The sequence below is a fragment of the Delphinus delphis genome, chromosome 14 (genome assembly GCF_949987515.2).
Source record: "Delphinus delphis chromosome 14, mDelDel1.2, whole genome shotgun sequence".
Classification (NCBI taxonomy): domain Eukaryota; kingdom Metazoa; phylum Chordata; class Mammalia; order Artiodactyla; family Delphinidae; genus Delphinus; species Delphinus delphis.
This window is the reverse complement of record NC_082696.1, coordinates 22,695,155-22,705,486: the sequence shown is the minus strand read 5'-3', so window position 1 is coordinate 22,705,486 and position 10,332 is coordinate 22,695,155. Positions and strand designations below refer to the sequence as shown.

The 10,332-nt window shown below is 32.5% G+C and overlaps 1 pseudogene; it reads right to left on the bottom strand.

The window, feature by feature from the left end:
• Nucleotides 1-3,327: 3,327 nt before the first annotated feature.
• On the bottom strand, nucleotides 3,328-4,141 carry LOC132437432 (small ribosomal subunit protein eS1-like; annotated as a pseudogene).
• Nucleotides 4,142-10,332: the final 6,191 nt, after the last annotated feature.

Sequence of the window (10,332 nt, the reverse complement as noted above, 5' to 3'; positions counted from 1 at the left end):
ATTATAACCTGAAGGTCTGCAACCACCTGACTATGCTTCCCCATGAGATAACTGTGTGATAGGTTATCGGCTATTCTGCTATCTGGCTATTCTGTGAACAGTGTGAGAGCCTGAAGAATTAATTTGAAAATTTCTAAAAGACAGAAGAAAATCTCCCGTAGTATTGACTGGTTTAGGAAACAAAGACCTGGTAAAGAAAGAGATAGCCTTAAGCACAGTATACCGTCCTCTACCTTAGGCATCTGCCTGTTTATGATGCTGTACTGGACAGGTAGCTGAAGAGCTGGGCAAGAAATCTCTAAACTCTTGCAAATGTTCAGAGCTGAAGAGACAGAACACTATGAGGCTCACAATCCAATAATTTAGAAAATTTAGAAAGCACACCTGCAAATAAAAGTGAAACAAAAGACGACTAAGTCTTCCCAAAGCTGCAGTCCAGCCCTGACCAAGATAAATTTCTGAATGGATTGAGAGGATAAATAATTCCCTTACCTTAGTTGTCTGACAGTATAAAAAAGAGAAAAATATGTACAGTGAGAGAAAATATGTATATGTGAAATCCTATTTTTTGACAAAATGCCTAGCATATACCACAAATATTTATAAACTTTCAATTTATAAATATACAAAAAGTAATACATATAATTAATAATCAAGAAAACAAAGAGACAATAGCAGCAAACCCAGAAATGATCCAGATATTCATTTTATATATATAAATTACATATATTTGAGTTAAATATCAAATATTTTAAAATGTGTTTTAAGACATTTGGACTTCTAAATAAATTTGATACATTAAAAATTATACGTAAGAATATACAAATAACTAAGTAAACCTAAAGCTGGAAAGTAAAAATACTGATTAACCCTATCAAACAGTAAGGCAGAGTGCACACTCATGGAAATAAAAATCCTTGTTTTCCTATAAGAGAAGAACAAGCTATTGGAGCTAGAGATGCTACAGATGGACTCACATATAGCAGAGATTTAATATAGGATAAACCTGGCAGCATAAATGAATGGTGAAATGAAATATTGTCCAAAGACATTGACGTTAAGTGGCTTAAAATATGGGGAAACGTAAAAACTCGTTCTTTAACTAAACCTACAGACAAAGGAGTTCCAAAGAGATTAAAGGAAACATGCCAAAATAAAATTTGAAAAGTTATAGAAGTAAATGAAGAAGCCTGTATTTGTGACAAAGGAGCAAGGGTAATAGCTAAGAAATATCACACAAAATTTCAAAAGACAAACTATAAAACAAAAGAAAAATGGTTAGTGTGATACATCAAAATTAACAACTTCTCTTCAATTAAGGACACCAAAATCAAAATTAACATACATGGAAGACTGTGAAAACATTATTGTTTGGTCCAAGTCAGAAAGGGAATATTTAGGATATAAAAGGAACTTCTGCAAATCATCAACAAAAATTCTGCAACCTAGATAGAAAAATGAGAAAGGACCTGAATCTGCAGAAAAGGAAGAAAATACTTGAGAAAAATTTTAAAATGAATAAAACAGAAACCAGAGATACAATAAGTAGGATCAACAAACTCAAAAGTTGTTCCTTGGAAAGAAAACTGATAATATTGAGAAAACTCTGAAAAATTAAGAAAATGTAACAGGTGGCACAATAACAATATTAGAATTTAAAAAACAATAATTACTAATACTATAGTTATTACAAATTATTAGAGGCTATGAACACTGTGGGCAAATTATTTAACACTGATATTAAATGAATTCTATGAAATAACAGAATTTCTAAAAGTTGAATCTAGAAGGAAAAAACCCTGAGTAGCCCTTTAACAACATACAAAAATAAATAAATGTTTTAAAATCTTCTGATACGGATCAACAGTAATCTTAGATGGTTCTATGTGCAAACTTTATTAAACCCTAAAGGAAAAAATAATTCCATTATTTTTTTTCCAGACAATAAAAGAAAGGAAATAGTCATCAGCTAATTTTGTAAGGTCAATATAACATTAGTACTAAAATCTGCTAGGTCAGTATGAGAAAAAAATTACTAGCCCCATCTTACTCATAAACAAGGATACAAAACCTAAACAAATATTTATTAACCAAACCCAGGAATATATAAAAAATATAATTTACCATCATCAAGGGGCGTTTACCCCAGGAATGTAAGATTGACTAAGTATTAGAAACAGTTAAAATAATTCACCTTATTGAAGGAAAATATCATATATTCATTTCAATAGAGGCAGAAAAATCAGTATTCCAAGAAGTACAACATAAGCTCATGGAAAAATTCTTAGCTAACTATGAACAGAAGGACATTTTCTTAAAACATTAAAAGATATTCACCAACAAATTACATCAGATATTATACAATGATAAAATGTTATAATGATTTCCTTCAAGATCAAGAACAAAGCAAAGTAGCTCACTATCACCACTATTAAGTTATTTATGGAGCATATAAATGTCTACCTAGAAAACTCTAAAGAAACTACAGCTAACATAAAATTCAGTAAGTTTATTAAGATTGCAGATATCACACTCTATGAAAATCAATTACATTTTTACAAAGAGCAACAACATAAAATATAATTTCACAGTTATGTACCATTAATAGGATTTAAACTATAAAATGATCAGGAATAAATCCAACAAAAGTTGTTACAGAACTTTCAGTAAAAGGTTTATAGCATTATACTGAAAGATTTTAAAATAACTAAATAAATGTAGAGATGGATCATAAAGATGTAAATAGGGCTATGGAATAAATGCAATTCTAATGCAAATTTCAAAAGATATTTTATGGAAATTGACAACCTGATTCTAAATTGTACGGGAAAGAGCACAACCTAAAGCAGGGGTCCCCAACCCCCAGGCTGCTCCCCATTGCTCCTCATTGCTCGCGTTACCGCCTGAACCATTCCCCTGCCCCCGCCCCGACCGTGGAAAAACTGTCTTCCACGAAACTGGTCCCTGGTGCCAAACAGTTGGGGACCACTGACCTAAAGAATAGCATAGCCTTATTGACAATTAGAACATAAAGAAGCCCCCAAAATATGTATGCACACACACAAAGCACATGGGCACACATACACACACATTTGAACTGCAAGAAAACAAATTTAATTTACTTTCACACCATATATAAAAAATTAGAGATAGTTTAAAAATGTAAAAGGAAAAGCTGTAGAATTTTTAGGGGTCAATATAGGAAAAACTCTCATAGGTCAGGAGGAATTTCTTCACAAGCTGATTCTAAATTGTATGGGAAAGAGCACAAACTAAAGCAGAGGTCATCAACCCCACCGCTGCGGACTGGTACCAGTCTGCGGCCTGTTAGTAACCGCATTCCCTGTAGGGAATGACTTCTTTCAAGTCATTTGTCTACAACTTTTGGGTCATGATTTCCATAATCTTCTTCCGGATTTTGGGGACCTGTGGTCCTGAGATTAAGAGGTCTTATGAATCTGGTTGTTATATGTTCTTTTAGTAAAACCAACAGAGACAAGATGAATTAAATAACCATCAGTACTCTTGATCTCAATATAAACTTCAATCATGGTCTGCCATTTTTAGATCATAGAGCACATTTTGTCACTGGTAGGATTCATGTCATAGAAGTTGGTCAGGCAGTTTTTGCCCAGATTATTCTCAGTAATTAGCCTGAATTTTCTAGGTCCAGATTCATCATTCTGAAACTCAGCAAGGTTCACTTCAAAAACACTACTGTTGGGGCTTGCCTGGTGGCGCAGTGGTTGAGAGTCCACCTGCCGATGCAGGGGACACGGGGTTGTGCCCCGGTCCGGGAGGAACCCACATGCCGCGGTGCGGCTGGTCCAGTGAGCCATGGCCGCTGAGCCTGTGTGTCCGGAGCCTGTGCTCCGCAACGGGAGAGGCCACAGCAGTGAGAGGCCCGCGTACAGCAAAAAAAACAAAAAAAACAAACAAACAAAAAACCCACTACCCTTGAGGTAATCATATGCAATTTTGGTTCTTTGAGTCTAAAGTTTTTCCAACATTACTCACATTGAACATAGGTAATTAGTGCTTTTACATCATACCAGTATGTTTTAGAAAATGGATCAATTACTTTCTTCTTGGCTCCTTCTTTGCTGCCTTTTATAAGATGCTTGTTCTTGCCAATGACCATGGTGATGCTCTGAGAGACAAAGATCTATACTATTTTATTTTGCAATTTATAAAGGCAATGCAAAGTTCCTCAAACCCAATCCATAACCTCCGAAAAAGGAAACTACTTAGTTTTTTTAGAGCCCTCGTATACAATGGGTAAAGAACCATCATTCCATCCTTTCCTTGTAACTTCCAAAACAAAAATTTTAAGTGAAAAGCAATTTAGGACAGAAAGGATACTTGTTTTGAGGAAATGATAAAGATTATGGTAACATGTTGCTGTGGCCTGAATGTCTGTGTCCCCCTTGAAATTTGTATTTTGAACTCTTAGTACACAATGTGATGGTAGTAGGAGGTAAGGCCTTTATGAATTGCTGAGGTCATAAAGGAATAGCCCTTGTGAATGGGGTTAGTGCTCTTATAAAAAAGACGCCACAGAGATAGCTCACCCCTTCTGATCCGGAAGAAGGTCTTCAGCCAACCGTGCTGGGGTCCTAATCTCAGACTTCCAGCCTCTAAAACTATGACAAATAATGTATGTGGTATTTTGCTATAGCAGCCTGAAATAAGACACACGGCTTATTGATTTTAAGATTTAACGTCATTTGAAAGGTTCTGAGATGATTTTTCAATATAGATTCGTGGGTAAATATTTATTTCCACCCTCCTAATATCAAATAAAAACTAATCTGGTTCTTTACACTTAAATCATAATTGTTATATTTTTTCTAGTTTCATTAGCTTAATATGTACTTTAAGCCGCTCTTCAATTTTGCCTTCTCCAATTATTAGCATAAGGATTTTTTAAGCATGTAAGTATCCCATGAAGTGTAAGAATAATTTAAACAGTGAAATGTTATCACTTATATTAGAGTTATCATTGCCAGTCATTCTAATACAATAATTACGTCTAATAAATTGGTTACAACTTGGAAAGCATCCTGCATGAATCAATATAATCTGCCAGCTTCTTAGTTGTCATAGAAACTGATTATAGCAAGGATGTTTAATGCAACACACACTTTATGCATAAATGATTAAACTGCTAAAGTTTAAAAGTGAGCCTAATCAAAACCATGTTTACCACAACTTTCATTATCACTCTATATTTTATCTAATTCATCATTTCTTTTTAAACTTGAACCAAAACAGTATATACAATATTGAAATGAATAGATACAGGATACATTTTAGAGGTAATACTTGAAACAACTAAGCAGAGTTTTCTGGGCACATATACATGATCCAGTAAAGGAAATATTTTGTCATTCAAAGGTTTCATCCATAAACCATTAGAACAAAATTATATAAGTCATTATTTTACACACAATGTACTTTATAAATTCCTTCTTTTCATGTGTTTGAATAAATAACACTGAAACATAAAAATATTATAACTCAAAGAAAGAAGCATCCTTATCTCAACACAGAATATTACTAAGCCTACTGTAAGCCTAAGATATGTTACATGAAAGAAAATCATTTATCATTCAGGAGAAAAGCTAAAATAAGTATGAGTACATTAAGAATATCCATGAAAGACAAATATATAATTTTATATATACAAATATGAATATACATACATATATATGTATATGTATATATATATATATATATATATATATATATACATACATAGAGAGAGAGAGAGAATAGTAGTGTAACCCTGTACCCATCATTCAATTTCAATAATAAAAACTTATGACCAATTTTATTTTATCTTTATCCCCACTAGTTAACCCCATTTCACATTGTTTAAGGAGCTAAACCAAGAGATTATTTCATTCTTCCTTATATATTTTATATGTACCTCTAAAAATAAGCAATCTTTCAAAAACATGATTATAATATCATCAACTATCATAAAAAGTTCCTTATTATCATCAGCTATCCAATGAGTTTTCTGATTTCTCCAGTTGTCTCGTAACATTTCTTTTTTAATAGCCAGGGTAACAAATTACTTAAAGAGAAATGGAAAATGATTAACCCAGTTTGAACAACAAATTTATGACTTAGGTATATACTTAATTCAACTAGCTGCAACAAATTTTAATACTGTGTTAATTTCTGTTGTCACATTAAAGTATTTTGAAGATAATTACTGTAACTTATAAAGGAATAAGCATGCATCAGATTAGAATATAACCTCTGTTGCTTTTAATCAAGAAGGTTGACTATGTGATTTCTGGGGTCATTAAAATATGTTAACAAAAAAATTACATAGAAATAATAACATATTTAGAATTTTTAAAGATTAAAATTTATAACTTAAAGAGTATAAATAAAAATGAATTTGGAGATTTATAAACCCTTTAAGAGATTAATCTTTAGGAATGCTCTGTGCAAAATAGTGAGAATGTATTAGTTAATAAAATGACAATATAATTATTCCGCCAGGTGATATACACAGCTTATCTGCATACATGTGAATGTAACTATATCAATTTTTTCCTTCAACTGGTAAGATGTATTTCACAATGCATTGTATCTGTCAAATCATTCTCTCAGCACATTTACTAACAAGTGCAGGAAGATGACTATTGAGACATCATGAGGTAATCAACAAAGAACACATGTTTGTATTCCACATTGTATTATTAACTGCTTAAGAAAAACTTGTAGGTTTTATAAGCTATAGTCTATGCAATATACTTCCAAAATAATAAGACATGAAGTCAACTACTACATTTTTTATTCAAAATTGAATGTTTAAATTCTTAATGTTGTCTTCATGAAGAAATTCTAAAATAAGAGATTCCATGCCTAAGTTATCTAACATAAGTAGAAAAAAACCCTTAAATACTGAAAAAATTAAAAATATTTAATGCACAGTGTATCCACAGGTACCACGCTAATTGCTGGTTATAAACAGAATAATGATGTATTTTATTTTCTAAAGCAATATAGTTTGAGAGTGAAAGTGGGCACTAATAATAATTATGCTGAAATAATACATGTAAAATAAGTCTGTCAAGGGCAACAAGGACTTACTGGTTACACTGCAATAATCACAACAAATTGTTCCCTACCTTCATAGAACTCATTAAAATATGATAGTTATCTTATACATAAACCATAAAATATAAATTTCCAAATTATTTAAGAGTTGAATAGTAATAATCATAATGGAACTGAGTATAATAAGAACAAAATTGTATTATCAAGCTTGCTACCCATGTCAGCAGTATTATGTGGCAATCATATTTACAATTAAAACCTTTGTCTTATTACATATCTTTTAAACTTGCTCTGCTATTACAATTTTTTCCACCAGATGGTAGCCAATAAAAGCAGGAAGCAGAGAAATTAACAGAGTTAAAAGAAATAAAAGTAAACTGAAACAAAACTCAAATAAAAAAATTAATTATAGCTAGAGATATACTTATGCATGTAAAAATTCTATATATCAAGTAAGTACAAACAACCATTTTTAAACTTCTTTTTTGAAACAAATATTGTTTTGATATTGATTTTATGCAAATTCTTTAGGGTTAACTTGGATTTCTAGGCCACTGTGACTGTTAAATAATAATATACAGGAAAATGCTAAATTTGAGCACTGGGATCAATGTTCATTTTTGCACAGATCATTCACAAACATATGAAAACAGACTTATCTTAAATATTCCTCAAGTCATTGCTTATTTAAAAGAAGCATTGTGATGTTCTAAAATATAATTTTTAGAATATGCTTTTTGTGACAGTTCTTTTAAAAAAATCCATCCTTCTTATCTTGCAAAAATCAGATACATGGAATTATTTCCTCTGTGTGGAAATTTCCTCTAGCCTTGTTAGTCTTCGTTTGTACATGAAGTATTCATTATTTGCAAAAACCAATTATCATCCCTGTCTGGATACATTAAGATTTTTTCTACAAGTCTGTTCCTCTCTATCACATTTTAAGCAACAGTTTATATGAATTATTCATAGTTCCCATATTGTAGGAAAGTTTTTTTTTTTATTAAATTTGATCATAATAATAGTTATTACCCCAGTCATGGCAGTTTTATGAGTCTTCTTCAATGCCATTACCTGGAAAGATTTCAATCAAGAAATATAAAGGATGCAAATCAATTTCCATAATGAAATTAAACTGTACCATCTACTCCTTCATTTCAGCAATAGAGATGATTGACAGCTTCTTCCTGATAGCTTGAGCAGATAAGATTCAGATACAGAAGCATAGAATGGCAGATTATTTGCTCTTAAGAATTTCAGTGGCTTTTTCTTCATTGTTGCTATTTGGTGCTTGCTAATCTCACTGAAACATAATATTTAACTCAGAATTTGTATACAAATTTATTTTCAAGCATAGTATTTTTCTTGCCTAAAAGTAGTTGATTTTTCTCTAGTAGTTGTGATTATAGCGGAATAAACACAGTAGCAAGTGCTATGATACTGTTTTCCTCCTAATGACAGTGCAACCTCATTTTGTATAACAAAAATGCTATGTTATTGGGAGGAAAGAATGATGAGTTTTCTTCTGGGTGTCAAATTTTTAATAAAAATATCAGATTTTTATGGTAATAATTTTCTTCTAAGAAATATGTATCAGATTCTGCTCTCAAACAATGAAGGGAGGTATTCAGTTAAGTCGAACTGTAAGATTGCAGATAGACTAAGAAATTTTCACAATGAGAGGTTACGATGTCTGTGAGCAGAATTGCTGTGAATACATGCTGTATGTCCCCCGGGTTAGAAGAGAGGATCTGTAGACCTATGACCACACTCAGTTCTTCCTCAAACCACTGAGTGACTGAGCAGGTGACTGGAGTAGCAACCATTGAATTCCACTCCTCCCTAAAGGTATCCCAGGCTTTGAACATAATATGATATAGCAACATTGATCTTTTACAAGAATGACTCTTCAACATTGTTTAAGGCAGTGGCACCAAACAGAGATCTTACAGCTTGATCCTTTATTGTTCTCTTCAACACATATCCACAGTTAGTAACATTGGCTTAATATTTAAAATATCTTCAGCTTAACGTCTTTACTTTTTTAATAACTTGTAGTTTCACAAATACTTCTGTGTTTGGGGGTAGTATTAAAATATAATTAGAAACAAATTATTTTTAGTGAAGTAAGACAGAAAATTTAAAGTTCACTTGGCAGTAGTAATAGTCACCAGGTTTCATCATGCTAGCCCTACTTATCTTTCATGCGTTAACTTAAACTTTACTTCTTCTAGCCTTCAATGACTCTCAAATCTGGTATAGAAACCTCTTCTCTCTGTTTGTCTATATCTTAGTACTTGTCACCATGAACAGTTCCTGTTTAATTGTTTATGTCTATATCATACTATAAATACTTTCTAGCCAGAAATATTGGATATATATCCCATGTCTAGAACAATGACTAGTCAGTGCTTGCTTATTGATTTGAATGAATGGATTGATGGATGTACAGTTACAAGGTAAGCAGCTTTCATAACTGATATGTGTATTCCAGAAAGATCTCCTTTAATCAATAAGCAGTTGTTCCTCTCCTGCTGTATAACAGACGACAATGTTCGTTTTTGTAACTTATAGTGGGTTTCTATGCTGTTCATCCTCTAGTTGAATTAATACCAGTAAGAGTTAGTATCATTCATGAAGCCATAAAATTAATTTGAATTTAATTTTTAAATCATGTTTATAAGATAAAAGTACATTTTAAAAACCAAAGGCTTATACAACATATGCACAAATTTTATATATTAAATTATTTTAATATAAAATTTCCATACACTTAGAACTAGCTAAAAGTACTCTTAACAGCAAAATTAAATAACTAAGTATCCTGCAAAGTTGTTGAATGAGGGTCACAAAATTAGACTTGATATGCGTAAAGAATAAAGAAAAAAAGTATCAAAATAATTTATGCCATTTTATTACTCATAAAGTAGAGCCATCAGACAGGTGGCTGAGTTGAGAGATGATTGAGCTATAAGCAGATTTTTCCCATTAAAACTGAAAGCAAAAGAAGGAGAGGCAGGAGAGGAGGAAGAGGAGGAGGAAGAGGAGAAAAGAAGAACAGTACAGGGCTTCCCTGGTGGCGCAGTAGTTGAGAGTCCGCCTGCCAATGCAGGGGATACGGGTTCGAGCCCTGGTCTGGGAAGATCCCACGTGCCGTGGAGCAACTAGGCCTGTGAGCCACAACTACTGAGCCTGCGCTCTGCAGCAAGAGAGGCCGCGACAGTGAGAGGTCTGTGCACCACAATGAAGAGT